Source organism: Hyperoodon ampullatus (genome assembly GCF_949752795.1).
Source record: "Hyperoodon ampullatus genome assembly, chromosome: 3".
NCBI lineage: Eukaryota > Metazoa > Chordata > Mammalia > Artiodactyla > Ziphiidae > Hyperoodon > Hyperoodon ampullatus.
Window position 1 is genome coordinate 75,358,852 of NC_136916.1, and position 22,310 is coordinate 75,381,161.

A 22,310-nucleotide genomic window follows, 5' to 3' on the forward strand; every position below is an offset into this window, starting at 1 on the left:
ATTTTGGGGGCCAGAAAGTCACCTCACTGGATGAGGCACCCTGTTAGCCTTAAGAAGGTGACTGGAGCCCTGATGGCAGAGGTAGGAGGCAGGCACCCCTCAGATTATTTATGAGTAGAAAGATGAAGAGTTGGGAATGTGATCCAGAGCCTTTCAGGAGGGAGGCCAGCAGCCACCTGGACTTTCAATGCTGACTAAATGTTAGGAGAACAGGGTAAGAAGACACATAAATGGTCAATAGGTACATGAAAAGGGGCTCAACATCACTAATGGGCAAAGAAATGCAAATCAAAACTACAAAGAGATGTCACCTCATACCTGTTAGGGTGGCTGTTTTCAAAAAGACAGGAGATGACAAATGTTGGCGAGGACGTGGAGAAAAGAGAACTCGTGTGCACTCTTGGTGCATCCACTATGGAGGACAGTATGGAGCTTCCTCAAAAAATTAAAAATAGAACTAACCTATGATCCAGCAATTCCACTTCTGGGTATTTATCCCAAGGAAATGAAATCAGGATCTTGGAGAGGTGTTTCCACTCTCATGTTCATGGCAGCATTATTCACAGTAGCCAAGATATGAAACAACCTAAGTGTCCATCAATGGATGAAGAGATAAAGAAATTTATATATATATATATATATATATATACATACACACATATATGTATACATATACACATATATATACATATATATAAAATATATGAGTACAATGAAAAATTATTCAGCCTTAGAAAAGGAGTTCCTTCTATTTGCAACAATATGGATGAAACTGGAGGACATTATACTGAGTGAAATAACCCAGTTGCAGAAAGAAAAATACTGCATGATATCACTTACATGTGGAATCTAAAAAAGTCGAATTCATAGAAGCAGAGAGTAGGACAGTGGTTCCCAGGGACTGGGAAAGTGGGGGAAATGGGGAGATGTTGGTCAAAAAGTATAAAGCTTCAGGTGTGTCGGATGACTGAGAACAACAACAAGAAGATGGTAACTATGTGAGGAGATGACCACGTTAATTAGCTTGACTGTAGTCATCATTTCACTATGTGTATGTGAATCCAAACATCAGGTTGTACACCTTAAAAATATACAATTTTTATTTTAAAAAAAACAAAAGAAATGGGTAGGAACTGGCTAAATGTTCAGTGTCCTGGTTTCCTCACCTGTAAAATGGGGATGGTAAGTGTCCACCTCACAGGGTCCAGAAACTTAATTGAATTATTTACACTTAGAACTGGCCTGCAAAGAGGGAACATTGACAAAATGTTAGCAATTGTATTAGTTTTCTGTTGCTGTGTAATAAATGAGCACATACTTACTGGGTTTACATGATGCCCATGTATTCACTCACATTTCTGTAGGTTAGAAGACCGGGCATGTCACAGCTGGGTTCTCTGCTCAGGGTCTGACAGGTAGAATCAAGGTCTTGGCCAGGCTGTGTTCCTTTACGGAGGCTCTGGGCAAGAATCAGCCTCCAAGCTCAGTCAGACTGTTGATCAAATTCACTTCTTTACCACTGTAGGAATGAGGCCCCTGTTTCTTTAGCCTAGCCTTTCAGCCAGGGGCTGCTCTCAGCTCCTAGGGGTCACCCATATGCCTCGCCACATGGTCTCCTCCATCTTCAGAGCCAACCAGAGAGATCTGCCCTTGCATCGAATCTCTGTCAGGCTTTGACTCTCTTTAGCCAGGAGGAGCCCCATCCCTTCTAAGGCATCACCTGATTAGGTCTGACTTACCCAGTGTAATTGCCCTTTCTTAGGGTCAACTGATTTGGGACCTTAATTACATCTGTGACATCCCTTCACAGGGGCACCTAGATTAGTGTTTGATTGAACATCTGGGAGAATGTACGAGTATACCATCCCAGAATTCTGCCAGCCACAGCAATCCTTATTATTATAAGTGTATCATTCCAGAGAATAAAAAGAAATAAAAGGAATCCAAATCGGAAAAGAAGAAGTAAAGCTGTCACTGTTTGCAGATGACATGATACTATACACAGAGAATCCTAAAGATGCTACCAGAACACTACTAGAGCTAATCAATGAATTTGGTAAAGTAGCAGGATACAAAATTAATGCACAGAAATCTCTTGCATTCCTATACACTAATGATGAAAAATCTGAAAGTGAAATTAAGAAAACACTCCCATTTACCATTGCAACAGAAAAAATAAAATACCTAGGAATAAACCTACCTAAGGAGGCAAAAGACCTGTACTCAGAAAACTATAAGACACTGATGAAAGAAATTAAAGATGATACAAATAGATGGAGAGATATACCACGTTCTTGGATTGGAAGCATCAACATTGTGAAAATGACTATACTACCCAAAGCAATCTACAGATTCAATGCAATCCCTATCAAACTACCACTGGCATTTTTCACAGAACTAGAACAAAAAATTTCAAAATTTGTATAGAAACACAAAAGACCCCAAATAGCCAAAACAATCTTGAGAACGAAAAACGGAGCTGGAGGAATCAGGCTCCCTGACTTCAGACTATACTACAAAGCTACAGTAATGAAGACAGTATGGTACTGGCACAAAAACAGAAAGATAGATCAATGGAACAGGATAGAAAGCCCAGAGATAAACCCACGCACATATGGTCACCTTATCTTTTTTTTTTAAATTAATTTATTTTATTTTTGGCTGAGTTGCGTCTTAATTGCCGTGCACGGGTTTTTTCTAGCTGCAGCGAGTGGGGGCTGCTCTTCGTTGCAGTGCACGGGCTTCTCATTGTGGTGTCTTCTCTTGTTGCGGAGCACGGGCTCTAGGCATGTGGGCTTCAGTAATTGTGGCTCGCAGGCTCTAGAGCGCAGGCTCAGTGGTTGTGGCACATGGGCTTAGTTGCCCCGTGGCATGTGGGATCTTCCTGGACCAGGGCTCAAACCCATGTCCCCTGCATTGGCAGGTGGATTCTTAACCACTGTGCCACCAGGGAAGCCCTGGTCACCTTATCTTTGATAAAGGAGGCAAGAATATACAATGGAGAAAAGACACCATCTTCAATAAGTGGTGCTGGGAAAACTGGACAGCTACATGTAAAAGAATGAAATTAGAACACTCCCTAACACCATACACAAAAATAAACTCAAAATGGATTAAAGACCTAAATGTAAGGCCAGACACTATCAAACTCTTAGAGGAAAACATGAGCAGAACACCCTATGACATAAATCACAGCACCTCCTAGAGACCCACCTCCTAGAGAAATGGAAATAAAAACAAAAATAAACAAATGGGACCTAATGAAACTTAAAAGCTTTTGCACAGCAAGGGAAACCACAAACAAGACGAAAAGCCAACCCTCAGAATGGGAGAAAATATTTGCAAATGAAGCAACTGACCAATGATTAATCTCCAGAATTTACAAGCAGCTCATGTAGCTCAATATCAAAAAAAACAAACAGCCCACTCCTAAAATGGGCAGAAGACCTAAATAGACATTTCTCCAAAGAAGATATACAGATTACCAACAAACAGATGAAAGAATGCTCAACATCACAATCATTAGAGAAATGCAAATCAAAACTACAATGAGGTATCACCTCACACCAGTCAGAATGGCCATCATCAAAAAATCTACAAGCAATAACTGCTGGAGAGGGTATGGAGAAAAGGGAACCCTCATACACTATTGGTGGGAATGTAAATTGATACAGCCACTATGGAGAACAGTATGGAGGTTCCTTAAAAAACTAAAAATAGAACGACCGTACAACCCAGCAATCCCACTACTGGGCATATACCCTGAGAAAACCATAATTCAAAAAGAGTCATGTACCACAATGTTCATGGCAGCTCTATTTACAATAGCCAGGACATGGAAGCAACCTAAGTGTCCATCGACAGATGAATGGATAAAGAAGATGTGGCACATATGTACAATGGAATATTACTCAGCCATAAAGAGAAACGAAATTGAGTTATTTGTAGTGAGTTGGATGGACCTTGAGTCTGTCATACAGAGTGAAGTAAGTCAGAAAGAGAAAAACAAATACCGTGTGCTAACACATATATATGGAATCTAAAAAAAAAAAAAGTGGTCATGAAGAACCTAGGGGCAAGATGGGAATAAAGATGCAGACCTACTAGAGAATGGACTTGAGGACACGGGGAGGGGGAAGGGTAAGCTGGGACAAAGTGAGAGAGTGGTAGTGTATATATGGACATATAAACACTAACAAATGTAAAATAGATAGCTAGTGGGAAGCAGTCGCATAGCACAGGGTCATTAGCTCAGTGCTTTGTGACTGCCTGGAGGGGTGGGATAGGGAGGGTGGGAGGGAGGGAGACGCAAGAGGGAGGTGATATGGGGATATATGTATATGTGTAACTGATTCACTTTGTTATAAAGCAGAAACTGACACACCATTGTAAAGCAACTATACTCCAATAAAAACATTTAAAAATCTCATAAACAAAACAAAACAAAAAAAAGTGTATCATTCCAGCTCTGTTTGGGGAGCTAATCTGGGTTTGCTTGCCTCTAAAAGTGTCGCCTGCAGATAGGGCTGCAGTGATGTGAAGAATGCATTATTTTCTTGAGTCATTTCTGGGCACTTTCTACTGACCTACTGGGAGGGGGTCCTCATTGTTCTCCATTTTTATTCCCAGCCCCTTTCCCCCCCGATTGATTTTATCCCCCCTTCTTCCTCCTTTTAGGGGTTACCGTACCATGGTAAGCAACGGTCTTTGCTGTGATCGACCCTGGTGCCCCATAGTTTGGGTGCTCACCTGGTTTCCCCTCTGGAAGTGGCTCTGCTGCCTGGGGTGCCCTGAGGTTGGAGCCAGAGTCCGTGGACTGAAGACCTCACTTTCTCTCATTTAGCAACCTGGCTGCCTTTCCTAATTTCCAAATGGGGAATAATGATCCAACTGTCAGAGCTGTCTTAAGGCTTGAGTGAGAGGAGGGGCCTGCATACATTTCACCTGTTATAAACCATCCAACTGATGCAAGATTATACAATTGTCCGAGTCTCCTTTAGATTACCCAGTAAGTGAACTGTGCAGGTTGGCTAGAGGGGTTTAGATAACTCGGAGTACTACAGAGATTTCGTATTTGCTAGGTAAGACATCATTCCTTTTTCAGGGAAGTCCCCATCATTTGCACAAATCTATATCACCTTCCACATTCCTTCACCATAGTGACTGTGAACTCTGGACACTTCCCTCTTAAATTAATAGTGGAGTTGTGGTCGGCTCATGGATACAGAGGGCAAGTTTCCAAAGACTCCACTGAAAGGCTGTGACTTTTGTGCAGCAGGTTGGACCTCAGCAGGGCTGGGTGCCACTTCTGTTGGTGTCAGCAGCAGTCTCTCACCTGGTTCTTCAAGGAGATGTGTCTCCAGCCCTTGGAGGCTGAGAACTTTAACATTCTGCACTGAGGGGAACAGTCAGCTCTTACTGTGCTCAGGGACAGTGAGCCCAATGTATGCTTTGATGATCTTTGTGATGGTTAATTTAATGTATCAAACTTGGTGTTTTTGGCTGAGATTACCTTTTAAATTGGTGGATTTTGAGTAAAATATGTTGCCATCCATGATGTGGGTGGGCCTCATCCAATCAGTTGAAGGCCAGGATAGACCAGAAAGACTGGCCTCTCCAAGCCAAAAAAATAAAATAAAATTCTCCAGCAGACTGTCTTCAGCCTGGAATGCACCATTGGCTCTCCTAGGTCCCTGCCTACCTGCCCACAATGAAGATGTGGACTCCCCAGCCTCCATAAGTGTGTGAGCAAAATCTGTGTAATAAATCTCTGTCTATACCTATACACCTCCTATTGGTTCTGTTTCTCTGGAGAACCCTGACTAATGCAGATCTTTTTCTCAAATCTGCTCTTTTCTCTCTCCATTCAATGATGTCCCATCCTTCCAGTCCTCAAGCCTGGAAAGCCGGTGGCCGTTTTTTCTCTGTCACCTCCGCTCCCCCAACCCCTCATCAGTCACTAGGTTCTGCCGAGTCCACCTCTGAATGCCTCAGCTGTGCCCACTCTCCTCTGTTTGTACTTCTGTCCCTCAGGCCTCAATAATTTCTTGGCTAAAGAATTTTTAAAGCTGTTTAACTGTTTAACTTCCAACTTGACCCTCTCATTCTCTGCAGAGACACTGTCCCCAAACACGGCTCACCTCATGCCACTTCCCTGCTTAGATCAGTTCACATTCTGGCCACAGATTACCCTTCCAATTTCCTGTCCTGACCTTCTCGCTTCCCCACCATGGACTTACGTGACTTTGTTCATTCCTCACGACCTCACTCAAAGGCCACCTCTCCAGTGGAGGCTTTTCCAAAATCTCTCACGGTTTCTTTTGAACATGCATGGCTTGGGGATATGATCAAAATGCAATGATTTTATCCCCATTTCCTGCCTCAGCTGGACTCCATGGCCTCACCAGCCACTCTAAAGCAATAGAAGGTCCTGCAGTGTTGACAGCAAACAGAGTTTCCATCCAGGACTGAAGACGATCGGTCTTGAGTAATATTCAATGCTCTGAATCTGCTTGAAGTTAAAACCTCTCCTCTGCGCACCAGGGCCAGCTGCCTGCCCCCTGGCGAGGGTGGCGGTGTACACGGGTACCTCGCTTGCCCTCCCTGCTGCTCTGTCCCCTGCTTGCTGGTTCTGCTAGAGCATGGAGAGAGAGTGGGAAGGAGCTAAGAACAGCTTTACCTGATGTTTTGGTCAGTGTGAGCTGCATAACCTGCAGACTGGGGGGCTTAAACATTAGAAATTGGTTTCCTCACAGTTCTGAAGGCTGCAAGTCCAAGATCAAGGTGCCACCAGGGTGTGTTTCTGCTGAGAGCTCTCTCCCTGACTTGCAGACAGCTGCCTTCTCACTGCGTTCTCACATGGCAGAGAGAGGAAGCTAGCTCTCTGGTGTCCCTTCTTATAAGGGCATTAATCCCATCATGAGGGCTCCACCCTCATGACCTCATCTAAACCTAATTATCTCCCAAAGGTCCCTTTTCCAAATACCATCACATTGGGGGTAGGGCTTTCACATGTGGATTTGGGTGGGCATGATTCAGTCCATAGCATTTGACTCATGCCACTGGGAGATGTTAGCAGCTCTCTGAATCTAGCCTGCCTTCAAACCTGCCTCTCCTTCATCATGCAGATGTGGGTCTTTCAGAGGCTATGGCCCTTGTGAAGAGTTGGTACTCACCTCCAGCTCTTGCCCCTCCTCAGGCCCAGTTTCTCCATCTGTCTCCCTGCACAGACCTCTTTGTGGTATGATCCCTTTAATAATGTTCCCAGGACAAGCGCCCACCTGTGGATTCCGATCTGGGTCCTTGACTCACCTGCGGAGGGAAGACCCTCTACCTCGGCTCCAGCCTCTCTCTTTCTGATCCCTTAGGCACGGGCCAGACTCAGCCCCCTGCATCCCCCACTCCAGGGCTGTTGCTTAGCTCGCCAATCATCTGCTTGAAGCCCCCCTTTAAGAGAGCCATGCCAGCTGAAGCCTCAGGTGAGGTCAACACCTGGAGTCCTGTCCCATTTCTCAGGGACCGCACGGTGGCCCCCAGCTCCGGCCGTGCAGGCTGCATGTGACCTTGCTCATGTCCACGTTTACCTACTCCTCCTCTGCAAGCCCGATTCCATGGGGTTTTACTGCTGCTGCCTGGACCACATCTACCTGCTCTGTCTTGTGGTGCAGCTTCCTAAGAAAGACTACCACTGGTTTCTGCCAGACCTCAGAAGGGTTAATTTCATACGGATCTGGATTTCACCCTGTTGAGCCCAGCTGTGGCCAGGGCCAGAAGACCACCAGCCCAAACATGGCCACTGAAGCCACAGGCGGGACGAGAGCTGGGCAGGCCCTCTGGAACATGCTTCCTGCAGCCTGGGGCTGGATGGTATTTTTCTTCACAGTCCCTGGCGTCCAGCCCATCACTTTGCATGGGATAGGTACTTGGTTTACCGGTGAGAAGAGTGCACATCTTTGTTGAGAAAGGCACTGTGCTTGCTTGCTTTCCTAACCCCCACAGCAGCTTGCAGCACATTTTATACGACAGAAGTGCTTAATAAATATTTCTGACGGATTCACTGGGAAAAAGGTGGTCCAGGCATGCCTTCTGGAAACGTCCAGTAAGCCCCATTATTCCTTTTTGCAGTCGATTGTCGTGGAATGGGTCTTTTGGCATTAATCCCAGAAGGGCAGTAAACAAAGATGGCTGTATAATTTTATTGTCTCTCATCCTCCATCAGAGCTGGCTTCCTTGCTTCCATCCACAGCTCTGCCTCATTGCATCTGGGTTCACCCTTAGTACAGCTGTTGTATCACGCTAATAGCCCCTGGATCTTCATTTTAAACAATAATGTTTGTTTCCAGAATAATTGAATTCAGTGGGGATACAAAGGGTGTAGAATACTTTATAACACTCGCTGTGAAAAAGGGGAAATCAAGAATTTGCTTGTTGGCATTTACTTCAGGGAACACACTTTATCAGAGCTGTCTTTATCTACTTAGGTTTTAGTGATTCGGTGCTGGGGGAAAATAGCCTCAGACATAAAATTCGAAGAGCACTTCTGGCAAAGCCTGTCGGTTTAATTCAGATGTTAAATATTTTCTGGGGGGTCAAGCGCCCAAGGCCCAGTATGTTTTGTCCTTTGAGTGAAACTAGCTAAAAAGAAACGAGATAATCAGTAGCCCCAACCTGGGATACACTTCAACGTCGAAGGGGCAAAGGTCCCAATTTCAGAGGAAACTAATGTTCCAGCTCTGGGGCTCTGAGAAAAGAGTTTGAAATGTGGATAATTTCATTATGTAAAAGGCAGCTTAGGAAAATTCTTGTTCCTGGAAAATAGATGCTTTATTTAAGGTCGATGAAGTTGGAACTCTTTACCTGTCTGCAATTTCCTCAACCTAGATGAGTGGACATTCCCGCCAAGGAACCGTGCAGAGCGATTTTCCCAAGGGGGGCCCTGCCGTGTTTGCAAGTGTCCTGGGCTAATCACCAGGAATGGGCAGGCATCGGTTGGCTCCCAGGTCTCAGGGAGCAAATCTGTAGGTTTCTGGAGAGAATTCTGGCCTCTGGGGGCTCCAGTTCGCATTGTGAGGTTTGTATGCAGAAGATTCTTTATTCTCCCTGGCACCTCTTGCCAGTAGAATTGACTCTGTGGTCCCTTGTGCTAAGATCCCCAAGGGGTGGTTTTCCAGGAAGTTCTTCCCACCAAAGTACACCTTTGACACAGAGAGAAATCTTCCTGACACCAATGAGCTAATTACTAACCCAAATACTACATTTAAATCTTACGTAGGAAAGATTTAGAGAATTATGCTTCTGTGTTCAACTTTCCTTATGGACTAGCTATAGTGTCCAGAGGTAACTGGAAAGAATTCTATAAAACAGAACTCTTTATTAACGCAAATTAAATATAAACATTAACCAGTTTTAGTGTAAACATTGTCTTAAACTATGCAATTAGAATAAGATTTGATAATTAGCTCCTTTATTTACTAGCTGCACTCATGGAATACATTAGGAAGGAATAGGTAAACTGAAGTTGGAACGTAACTAACAAGCAAAACAAAACAGAGCCACACGCACAAACTTACGTTTCAAAATAGGAAGTGACACGGCTTCCCTGGTGGCGCAGTGGTTGAGAGTCCGCCTGCCGATGCAGGGGACACGGGCTCGGCCGCGGAGCGGCCGGGCCCGTGAGCCATGGCCTCTGGGCCTGCGAGTCCAGAGCCTGTGCTCCGCAACGGGAGAGGCCACAACAGTGAGAGAAAAAAAAAGTGACAATGTTTTAAAACAATTTTGGAATGATCCTCCAATCGCCAGGACCCTGAATTTGTGGTGTTGCATACTAAGACACTGAACATTTCAATTACAGAGAAATAACTCTAATTTATAATACAGATTAGGTTCAAGGACTTGGTACCTAAGAATCTCACAGCATGAGGTCAAGTCTGCCCGGGGTTTTTTTGCATGGAAAAAGTAGTTTCCATAACGGCTGTCTCTTGGAATTCCTTTTATTATTCACTTAAAGTCTATATATCTTTGCAAAAATATTAACCCTAGCATGACCATGTAGTTCACTCTCCTAGCCTTGCCACTTTTAGTGTGAAAGGGGAAGCTATTAGTAATTAAGTGGGGATATCAGACATTAACCAGGACTGTCAGAAGCGGTTTCTCAGGAAACTGGACACCAGTGTAATCATGGCCTCTTCTTTCTTTGTCTCTACCTTTACCATCCTGATATTTGCTTCAGGTTCTCCACCAAGATATTCCTATGGGTCTAAAATGTGTAAAGCAGTAGTGCTGAGTCCCCCCGAAGCAGTTCTTGGAAAGCAGAAGAGCTCAATAGTTAAGGAGACACATCCTGGCATCACCCCTTATTAACTCTGTGACCTAAAGTGACTTATTTCACCTCGTGTGCCTCAATTTTCCTCATCTGTAAAATAGGGATTGTTATTAAGGTTAAAGAACCTAAAACAACATTTGTTAGTGCTTCAAAGTATATAGTGAGCACTCAATCACTGTAGCTATTATGGTATTATTATTAAAAGCTTTAAGATGATGGATTTGATCATCTTCAAAAACAACAAAAACTAGGAGTCTGACTTCCCCAAAGATTGAGCTTTGCAAGGGCTAGATAAGGTTGGAAGGAAACACATTGAAAAGGTTTTGTCATACTTTATTAAATATTAAACTGGTTTTTCTCTAAGAAGAAGCACTTTGGAAGGTGAGTCTAGGAAAGGCCTTTGGCTTCCTGAATTTTCTCAGATCTGGGCAGGCCTGGGTCTGTGCTTTCCTTGGTGACAGCCACCAAGGATACCTTGGTTTGCGAGCTCCTGTATGTTTGATGAAGCCCATTTGCCTGCATTCCTTGTATCCTTACTTAAGCCATGTGAGGAAGTGACGTGGGCCCATTTTCCAGATGAAGATATTGAGGTTCACTTGGTAAACAGATGAAGTCCCAGGGAGAGACAGAACTGGTGCCAGATCTTATGACACGAAGTTGGGTTTCTTTTTGTTGCATTGCCCACCTGCCTTCTTTGAGGCTTAGTACGCAGGATGACCACAGGTACACGCCCCATCACAGAGGCTAAACTCGGGAATGCGGAATGAGCGTAGAGTCCAGGGACACACGTCACCAGCAGTGTCACCTTCGGGTGCTCCTCCAGGCAGCCAGCAAGGCCCCCATCCAATAGATGCTCAGCTGAGGCTTTTTATCGAAAAAAAATTTATTCCTAGATACTCTGGGTTGTTTGAATGTAACAAATCAGGATGATACATAATCATAGTGATTTCCAAAGTGTATGGGGTGATTTCTTTTTGAAAGAGGAAGAAGAGCAACTCTGTTTCATCAGGTTTTTCCACAGCAGAACCCCCGCCCCAATTCCATACAGATGTTGGATACACATATGGAATCGCATATTAATGCAAAAGACACACAACACTTCAGCTGGCTTATCTGGTAACCGATATGGTGTGTGTGTGTGTGTGTGTGTGTGTGTCTGTGTGTGTATGCCCACTGAGGGGGATGATTAAGGATCACGTAAGGACCTCCAGATGTCTGTTTGGGTGTGAAAGGCCACACTAGCCCACGCTTATGTCAATGTAGTGCCGTGATGCTCTCTCTGCGGTGTGCATTTTGCTGTCCAACATCCTTATTTCTCAGCCACTTGGTTTCAGACTTGGAAAAGCTGCATTTGATGTTGAAAGCTAAGTTCACACCAGGCGGGGTATTTAAAAACCCAGAATCTGATGCCTGAGGTGTGAAAGAAACATTTTCTATCCTTTATGTGCATACCAAAAGCTGGGAAAGTTTTTCTTAACTTGCCAGGGAAACTAAAGCACTGACAGAAAATGTCAGTGTTGTGAGGGTAACTTCTCTGTTGTTCCAAGAAGAATTTAGGAACGATCCCTGACATTTCAGCCATAAAACTGTTTCAATAAATATTGGTTTGGTAGGAAAATAGATCCAAATGTTCAGTGACAGGGGTAATCTTTTGAGAAAAGGTTACTCAAATTTGATAAATTAAAATAGATTTATCTGACTTAAAAAAATTATGTGATTACACACAGATTTTGAAGCTTACAAAACAAAACAAAAATATACAAGAAGCAGGTGAGGAAATCAGGGCTAAAGGAAGTAAGGTCAGCACAATTAGAAAGACGGAGGGCACGTTATTTCGCTGCAATGATCACTACACCCTCTAGCTCATTCGAGCCTTCTGCGGGGCTGGCCACGACTTTCTCAAAGTGGTACCTGGATTGGAGGCTCTTCCTTCCCAGTTCTCCCTCCTTCCTTCCCATCTTCTCTCCCAGCTGTCAGACCTGCATCACAAACTGAAGGCTCCCATCCTGCTCCTGAGATCCCTGTTCCCTTTACAAATCTCTTGACACATGTGCTCATCAATCACCTGCCTGTGATTCCCAATTTCTCACCAACTCCCAGGTGTGGCTGCTGGTCCCTGGACCACACACGGAGTACAGTGAGCCCTCGTTTGCCACCTGGGTGGCACTTTGTATCACAAGTTTTACTTTATGTGTATATTCCCTGCTAGAGTGTAGCCGTCAAGGAGAAAAGGAACCCTGTCCAGTTCATTTTTGTTCCCCTCCACATGTCCTTCATATCATAGTGCTTTTCCCAGATACAACTCTCAGCTGAGAGGTAACAGTTTATCGGAGGAAGTTGGAGGAAGACTCCCTCAGTCAAAGTATCTCATGGGAAATACATTCTGTGTTTGCAAAAGTTAAACCTGGTCCCGTAATGGGCTTCAACTCTAAAGATGATTTTTAAAAAATTAGGGTAGCTCAGAAAATAAATGATGGAAACTAAGAATTCTAAATCCTAGCGTCCCAGCTGAGTGGGGGGGAATTATGCACAGTATCGGCTGAAGCCTTGTTTCAAGGCTGTGGTACAGCAGAGATGGGGAACTTCATAGGCATCTTCCCCAGTTCTCAGACCTCTAGGGTCCAGCCACCACCCAACACTAGACAGTGGTAAGAGAGGTGCCATGTGCAATCATGGCTTCCTTGCTCTCTTTTGTTCCTTTAGAACATAAGTTGGCAAACTTCGTCTATGAAGGGCCAGATAGTAAATATTTTAGTTTTTGAGGGCCAGAAGTTCTCTGTTACAGCTTCTCAACTCTGCCATTCTAGTGAAGCAGCAGCCATAGACAATAAATGAGTGAGCGTGGCTGTGTTCCAATAAAACTATTTACAAAGCCAAGTGGTAGGCTGGTATGGCCAATGGGCCATAGTTTGCTGACTGCTGCTCTAAAACTGTTTGTGCCAATAGGAGAGGCATATAGGGAACAGATTCTTGAAGGTCTCTTCTGAAAGGAAACCTTCCTCCTGATCTCTCATTTAATACTCAAGGAGGGAGGCGGCCTTGCCCCATTTGGTGGATGAGGACACCGAAGCTCCATAGCATCAGCCAAGTTGCCCATGGCAACAGAGCTGGTAGGAGATGCAGGTGTGATCTAAGTGCAGATCTACTGAGTAAGAATCCAGTGTTCTTTTTACACTATGATTTCCTTGGTCTTGCCTTGGAGTGTGGGCTACAGGTTCAAAATGCCACTGTGCAGTGAAGGGTCACCCCACCTGGCTCTCCTAGAATGGAAACCTGTCCCATGTTCATACATGGCAGGAAACTGACTCAACTCTTCTGCTTACCAATAGGCCCAGTACAGATGACAGCACTTTACCTTGAAACATGTAGAAACTGGCTGACTTTTCTACAAGAGGCCTTTGTGCACAAGCCAGTGAACACCAATAGAAAAAAAAATAACCTTATCGCAAATTAAAAGAACAATCTTTAGAAAATAGCTGAAATGTAAGGTTAATTGGAGCCAGAAATGTCAAATTAATGCAGCAATGCACTGGGGAGCCTGCCCTGGCCTTTGTGCACAGAATCAGTGCACACGACAAAGGGAAGCAGGGGACGATATAATAGGATTTTAGGGAGTCCCCTGTCATATTAAACAGGCTTTGCAATTAATTTCTTGCTGCAGTGTTATTTTCATTGGCCTATATTTTCCTTGACCTCTCACATTTTTTAAGCTACCAATGCAGGGCAAGTGGGATTTAGGACTCAAATGGCACAAACCCACAAAACTGTCTGGACTTAAAATCAGTAGAAATGTGATAAAACTGCAGTGGGGTGGGTGGGTAGTCAGAGCACTCCTGGGGTGAGTTGGGGTTCCCAGGTCCTTCAGTGGGCAGGCACTGACCTGGGAATGGGGGTCCTGCTCTGCTTGGTGATTGGCCCCTTTTAGTACCACCCCCAGGTCCTATCTTGCAGGAAGGTCTTGGAGTGCCCACAAGGAGGGCAATGGTCTTACAAGCCAAGGTCTTGCATTCACTGAGCACGAAACACAGGCTAAGCACCTTTTAAAAGCATTATGTTATTTAATCTTCCTAAAACCCAGTGAGATATGTTCTGTAATTATTGCCATTTTCAGATGGGGAAATGGAGGCACAGAATAGTTAAGGGCCTGGCGGAAGCCACATAGGTGGTAAATATCCCAGGCTGGGATCTGAACCCAGGTCTTCCTGATTCCAGGGGCTGTGTGCTTAACCGCTCTTTCATACGTTCTCCTCCTCGGGATGACACCAAAGTTTATCCAGAATGTGCAGGCTACATGATCATAATCAATTTTATTTGCATTTTTATCTTTTTTAATTTTGAATCATGGTAAAGATACACATAACGTAAAATTTATCATCTTGACCATTTTTAGGTGTACAGTTCAGTAGCGCTAACTATATTCACATTGTTGTAAACCAACCTCCAGAGCTCTTTTCATTTTGCAAAACAGAACCCCTGAAGACGTTAAACCATAACTCCTCATTCCTCCACCCGCCCCCAAACCTTGGCAACCACCTTTCTATTTTCTGCCTCTATGAATTGGACTACTCTTGGTATCTCATATAAGTGGAATCATACAGTATTTGTCCTTTTGTGACTGGCTTATTTCACTTAGCACGATGTCCTCAGGTTCATCCATGTTGTAACAGACATCAGAATATCCTTCCTTTTTAAGGCTGAATAACATTTCATTGTATGGCTGGACAACCTTTTGTTTAACCATTCATACATCAATGGACATTTGGATGACTTTCACCTTTTATCTATTGTGAACTATGCGACTGTGAATGCAAAGTGGCTGAGTGATAAAAAGATGAGAGACATTCTAGCATTGAGATTCATCTTTGCAAGACACAGAAGCATTTAAACAAAATGCTTTGTAAGTTGGCTGCTTTGGGCTTCCTGAGAAAGAATATATGTATCTGAAAATTCTTTGGATGGACTTGGGGTAGGGAATTTGAAGGGCTTGTATATTTTAAAACTAGAAGCATGGCATATGGGCATCATGGCTAACATGGGCCATCACTTTCTTGGAAACTGTTGGTCTTGGAATTGCTGGAATGCCTGTGTCTTCACTCTGGAATAGTTCATGAAAGTGAGTGCTGTCTCCCTGTAGATCACACTCATTAAAGCATTCATCCTACGTCAGGCTGATTTGGAATAAAATGTCATATTAATTTAGAAATGTGTCCCAGGAGACATGTGTGGCTTTTGAGGGACCATTCTCAACAGCATGCTCAAGGACCACAGAGAAAGCTCCCTGCCCTGTAAATGAGCCTCTCAGAAGACCAGGGGCCCTGACCAAAGCTGGGTTCCTTCATTCTGGAAAGAAGAAAGGAAGGAAATGAGCATTTGGCTTTGTCTATTTCAATTCTCACCACTACTTTCTAAGACAGATATTGTTTTGTCCACTTTCCCATGGAGGAAACTGAGGATCAGAAGGGTCAGCTCACTGAGGGTCAGACGCTAGTAAACAAAACAGCCAGACGTGGTCCCACATTCTGAGCCCGAGTCCAGCTCTTGTTCCTGCGTGCTACGCTGGATTTCCTGTCATTTGGTTCTTCAGGATAAGTGGTAAAGTCAGAGAAAATTCCAGTTTCCTTACACATTTCCATAGAAGTATCTTCCACAGATATGTCTTCCACATTCGTGTGTGTGTTTATATACACATTAACACTTACTATTTAATATATATGATGATGGAAGTTGATCTTCCATATGCTAATTATTTTTTTGAATATGTGCAATTGTTTAAAATCCACCCAAACCAAAGAATGAGTTTGAGTGTGTTTAGCCAACTCAGTGATTCATGATCTTTTGGGAGACATGACATGTGACTTAGAGATACACATATACAGCTGGCATATCTCTAGCCCTTTGGACTCCGCTGAGAATTTAGAATTCCGAGGTATCTTTTAACCTTTCTCACCTTCCCCCTACAACGAACGCAACTGTTTGTATTCCTAGCATGCTGCAAAGGTGGCAGGATTTTAGAAGGTGGGGAGGATTTCGTTGTCATCTGGGCAAATCCTTAATTGTCCCTGCTCACCAGGTGGCCAGCTGATGAACCACTATATTTCAATGGTATAAGCAGCAATTTATAGTTAAATATTTGCACGTGTATCTAATTGCCTATGCGAAATTATTCCTGCCAAATAGAAGTCTGGTTGAGCCTTCAAAATAACTTGGCATCCAACACGCATTAATATTTTAAACCATTGCTAACACTTGGTGCTGCAGATCCAATTTTACTAATGTGTGCGTGTTTTTTTAAACACCTCCCACTGCAGTGTGTAATTTTTGAATCTCTATAGCATGCTTAGAATACCATTGTAAGGTCCCAAGAACCAAGAATTCTGATGGTGTATCCACAGTGCCCAAATAACCAGTAGAAAAAAACCCCCCAGATTCAGTTAATCAACTTTTTTCCCCCCCTAAATGATGCCAAAAAACCGAGTTAACTTTGTGTTACTGCCTCGGAGCATGGGGAGGGTCCGTCACTCAGTGCAACGTCGTGTCGAAGAGGACACAGCAGCTGCGGTTCAGGCTTTAACTCATGAATGAAGTCCTTCATGGAGCACGTGTGTTCCTGGCTCTGGGCTGGAGCAGGACAGCCAGCATTTGCAGCAAAGCAGCAGGCGGGGGTTTGGGAGAGGTATTTGCCCTGCCTGAGGGGGGCGGTAGTGAGCTCTGAGTCCATGGCTGAATGTCCATGGAGGCATCCTGCAGGGTGTGAGGAGCCCAGATGGTCCAGGTGGAAGGAGGAAGGACAGAGCCGACTTGGGGAACGCTGGCACGTTGGCTCGGCGTCTGGCAGGTGAGGGGCCCATGGGAGGGGGTGGGGCATGAGGCTGGCGAGGACACAGGGACCCGAGATCATGGAAGAATTTGCAAGGACTGAGGACTGTGGACTTCAGCCCAAGGGATCTTCCTTAGGGGCAGTGCACTAGTGCCACTGATGGCTCTGTCTCTGAGATAAGCACCTCATGGGCTGTAGCATCAACACTGTGGCAGGGGAACTTCATTTAACTCTTGAATACTCTGTGATCCATTGACCGCAAGGAGTAAATCACCCCCACCCACCAACCCTGGGGTCTTACTTCTACGAAGATTGTGAGGCTAAACATTATTGGAAATTAGAATTCAAAAGCAATATTGGTGCAGCTACAGTCTCAGACACTGCAGCACCCATTTATTTAGTTGATTTAACAAACATTCATTTCATTCAGTGGTTTCCCAACCAGACAAGATGTCCAGAGGGAGACATTTTTCTTGTCATAACCACTGTGAGGGTACTCCTGGCGTGGCATCTACTGGCTAGAGGCCAGGGCTGCTGCTAAACAGCCTACAGTGCACAGGACAGCCCACAGCAGAGAATTATCTGGCCCCAAATGTCTACAGTGCTGAGGTTGAGAAACCCTGATTTAGCACCTACCAGCTCTGGACATTGTGCCAGTCCCTGGAAATATTGACATAAATTAGAATTGCTCGGTGGCCTTGAGGAACTTGTGAGCTCCAGCAAGGGCAGACTTAGAGACACATAGCTGGGGGCCAAGGAAGGGCTGCGAGCTGTGTGTTTCCAGAAACAGGAGCACCTATGCCCAAGTCCACGTATGGACCAAGATGTTTGCTCTGCCCTTTCTCATGTTAAAAATCAAGCCATTTCCTTCCTTCACTGCTGGGCCAGCTCTTTTCTTGGCCTACATGAGAAGTCAGTGAGACTAGTGCAGGGAAGTTGGAATGGGAAAAAAAAGTTGAGGGAAAACAGCTAAGAAAAGATAGACTGAATTTAGAATGCCTAGCTGTCCTTTAAATTTTATTTCTACATCATATTTTATTTGTAGAGGCAGGCAAGGGCCTTACTGAGTTGCTGGCAACCCATGAGTTCTAGGTTCAGAGCTGAACACGTAAGAGATGCTTAATAAACATTTGTTGACTTGATTTAAAACCTGGTCTTGCGTGAAATCTCTTACACTCTTTACTTGGTGCGCTTTCAGGGGCAATCTTTTTACGGTGTCCAAGGTTCCCAAGTGATTGGGAGCACATCCTAAAGGGAGCAACGCCATGAAGAAGCAGCCTCCGCGGATGCTCCCAGCAAGGCCATTAGCTCCCACTCTGCTTTCTCAATCAGGCTAGTTACCAAAGTCTCTGTTTCCTGCTGACCTTCTCCTGCTGGGGAGGGTGTGCTGCAGCTGCGCCGCCAGCCAGGACCCCGACAGCTTCCCAGATGTCTGTGCTCCAGGGGCAACGGTCCCTCCTCAGCCCCAATGCCCCACTGCAAGGGCTCCTGCAAACTCAGGCCTGCAGTGACCCTTTGGGAGACCCCCTTTATTTTCAGAGTCATTTGCAGCCACTCTGGGTCACAGCAGCAGGTAGAGTGACAGGATGGGAGAACCACAGATGGACCCGAAGCCCACACGTAGGCAAGAGAGTGACATGAATGGAGAAGAAAATGTAAAAATTCCTCTGTGCTGGAGAAAGATTACGCCGGCTTACCCACTGGGTTTCCCGCTGAGCACAGTTGTAACTGGAATGTATTCTTTGCCAGGTTTATTGGGTCCTGGAGCGACTTGTTACTGAACTGGTCAATTAATCTATCTTTTTGTTTTTTAATGAGTTAGGGGATTTCCTTCAGCAGAAAATCACCAGGAATCATGACCAAATGCCCAGAGCTCAGGGAAAGGCTGGTCTTTCCTTCTAGAAAACCCTATTCAACAATTAAACGAGGAAATGGACGCCTCCCGCTACAGGTGGCAAATTGGGCTGATCTGGAAGCCAAAGAGGAAGCGTTTACCCTGCACAGAGGTGAGTACAGGGAGATCACCATGAAACTGATTACTCAAGGGCAGCAGTTTGAGGATTCGGAAATAAATCTGTGAGTCTCCCTGCTGAGAGACAAATGATTTCTATTTAAAAACCTGCTTGTTCCATGCAGTAACTCCCAGTGTAGCAATAATTAATGATATCAGAAGGTTAAGAAAGACCTGCTGCTGGAATCCCTCTGCTCCAAGCATGAAATTGGATTAAAGTGAAGATAAACTTAGACACTAAATCTGTTGAGGAAGTCAGTAATTATGTGGAAATGCACACATTTTGTGCTATTTGAGGGAGTCAGGTGGCTGATGAGTCAATAGTCTTGTCCCGGGTATTTGGGCCTTGGTGGAGATGAACCGTCAGAGGATGCTGAAAAGGGCATTGTACCCACTTTAGTCCCAACTCTAGATTTAATTTTTTTTCCCAAAATGAGGTTCTGTGGGCCTTTTGGATACAACCTGCGGTCAGTACTACTGGCTGCTTACCTATTTCCCTACTTCTTTACTAACAGATTTTTTTTTTCAGGTGGACAGTGTACAGACCAAAGAAGGTAATTGCCAGGCTGTCTGGCAGTTGGGGGTGGCTGTGTGCATGCTTCTGGCTAAAGAAACTCAAGAGGAAATATACTGAACACAACACTGTAAATCAACTATACTCCAATAAAAATTAGAAAAAAAAAGGAAATATACTGGATGGGGCTTCTGGGAAAGTTGTTTTTCTTGATAAAAAGGGACAAAGTCAGTTAGTTGGCTGGCATGTGCCTTTTGCCCTCCCCTTCTACTCTTTTCCCTGTCTGGAATAGCAGTGGAAGGGCTGGAAGTTGGTAGCCATTTTGTCACCATAGAGATGAAGTTTCTGTCCTAAGGGTGGTGGAACTAGAAGGAGCCTGGCTCCTTTGTGATTTCCTTGGGCAAATGGGAAGGAGAAGGCCCTGCCATCAGGCATCTTAACTGATCAAGCCTGAAGTCATGAATTTTTGATTTAGAATAAAATCATTTTGCTGATTTCAGGCATAGAGCCAAAAGAAATCCAATCATGGGCAGCATGGTGATGCCATTTGGGATGACTCAGTGTGAATCTTCCCTGAGAGGAAGAGCTGGGCCTGCAGGGGTGCATTCTCTGGGCACAGGAAGAATGGAGGAGGTGCTGATGGCTTCCTCTGGTGTGCGGCTGAGGGATGTGGCTCTTTTTGTCCCCTCCGGGTCTCTCCAGTCACGCTTGGTGTATCACAGCTGCCTCCAGGGCCCTGATCAGTTCCCTTCACTCTGGATTCTGAGTTGAACAGGAAGTATAGTTGTATAAATGCTTTTAGGACTAATAGAAAAGAAACCCTCAATCCTTCTCCCTGTCAATATCCAAAGGTCACTGTCTAGATAGAGAGGACTGGATTTCTGCATGGCCAATTCTCTTGTTCCTAGGATGCTGCTGTTTGGATGCAGGCAAAGCTGAGCCAGAGGATGTTGCCCACCTTCCAGACATCTCTGTGAAAGATCCACTGTAGTTGCTTATTATCTGGGTTTCCTTCTCAGGGCGCCATGCCTCTGCCTTGACTCTCTTTGTGATGGGCTGGCTCTGCAGGAGGACTGGGGTGCAGGGGTGTGTGCTGACTAGGCCCTCCTGGATTTGGTCAGGGAACAGCTCTCAGGCCGGTGCTTCCTGAAAACCGTTCTCCCCGCAGCAGGAACCTTCAGCTCCCTGACACTTGCTGGGTGACATCAAAGTCCTTTCCTGGCTGAAGGGTCCAGTATTTGGTCTTTCATCATTTAAAGCCTGCATTTCCATGCATCGCTTTAATCGGTCCTCATAACAACTTGAGCTAGTTATTTTTAGCCTCAAGTCACATATGGGGAAACTGAGGCTGCAAAAGCTTGACATCTGGGTCTCAAAGTTACTCCTTTGAGGCAGAGCTGGGCCTGAATTCCATGGAAGCTTTTTCCTTCTCCCACCTCTGCCTCCACACTGGCTCCCTGCCCTCCCCACCCCCACCCTGCACACATTCCTGTGCTGCAACCCCAGGAATCACAGGGACTGTTGCCTGAGCTGCTTGCATTCACACATCTAGTTTTCTACTCCTTCCTGGACACACAACTAAACTGCGCTTTCCCAGGCCTCCCTTGTATTGGATGGCACAGTGAGTTCAGTCCAAAGATGTGGGCAGAAATGATTCCTGCTACTTTCAGTTCTGGCCCATAAAAATTCCTGTGTGATGAGAACCCAGACTGTGGAGGATCTAAAGTCTTAGAGGGACTTTAAGAAGTCCCTTTATCAATGGCAGAGCCACAAGGTAAAAGGTATCCAAGACGTGTCTTAGAATGGAGCCGCCTAACTTATACTGGTCTGTCACACCAGTGAGAGATTTAGGGCCTGTTTGTTACATCAGCTAGTGTTACTAACCTTGACCAATACAGGCGGCTGGTGTTGCTGACACACAAATGTTTGTGTTGGATCTTGTAAGTCATGACTGGTTAGTGGGAAGAAACCACGTCCCAGATATTCTGAGATGGGTATAATTATTTTGTGGAGACATTCTCTTACAATTAGAGATTCCTGTGACCACATGTCTCTGAAGATGGCTGACATGCGCAATGTTTTTAGGGATGGAGCCACTGAAGTGTGAATATAGCCTGCAGCCCCCAGTTATCAGTTCTGCCTGTCTTTAGGCTCTTAGAGTTTTCCCTTAATGATAACTTAGTCCCCAAACTGAATTCCTCCTTGGGTTTTTCTGTAAACATAAAAGTGATTTTTTTGCAACCACTTCCTGAACTTAGCTTATAGAGAATTCTCAAGTTGTAGAAGTAGGTCTAGACATCTTCATCACCTTCTGTCACACTCCCCATCACACACACACATACACAAACACACACACTCACACTCACAGAATTTAAAGTCATATTGAGTTTTGATTCCCAAAAGCTGTGTGTTTGAGACTGTGTTTATATATATGAGTGCAGTGCAAGTCACTTCACTTCTGAAATTCAGTTTCTTCATGGGGAAAATGGAGATAAAGATACCCATGTCTCTGGGTTGTTGTGAGAACAGAATGTGATCATGTAGGTAAAGCATGGGCACTGAGCTTCCTGGGCTCCACCACCTGGGGATCTGATGCTTATTAACTGCACAGACTTGTCTCCAGGGTTGAATCACAGGGTGGGGCAAA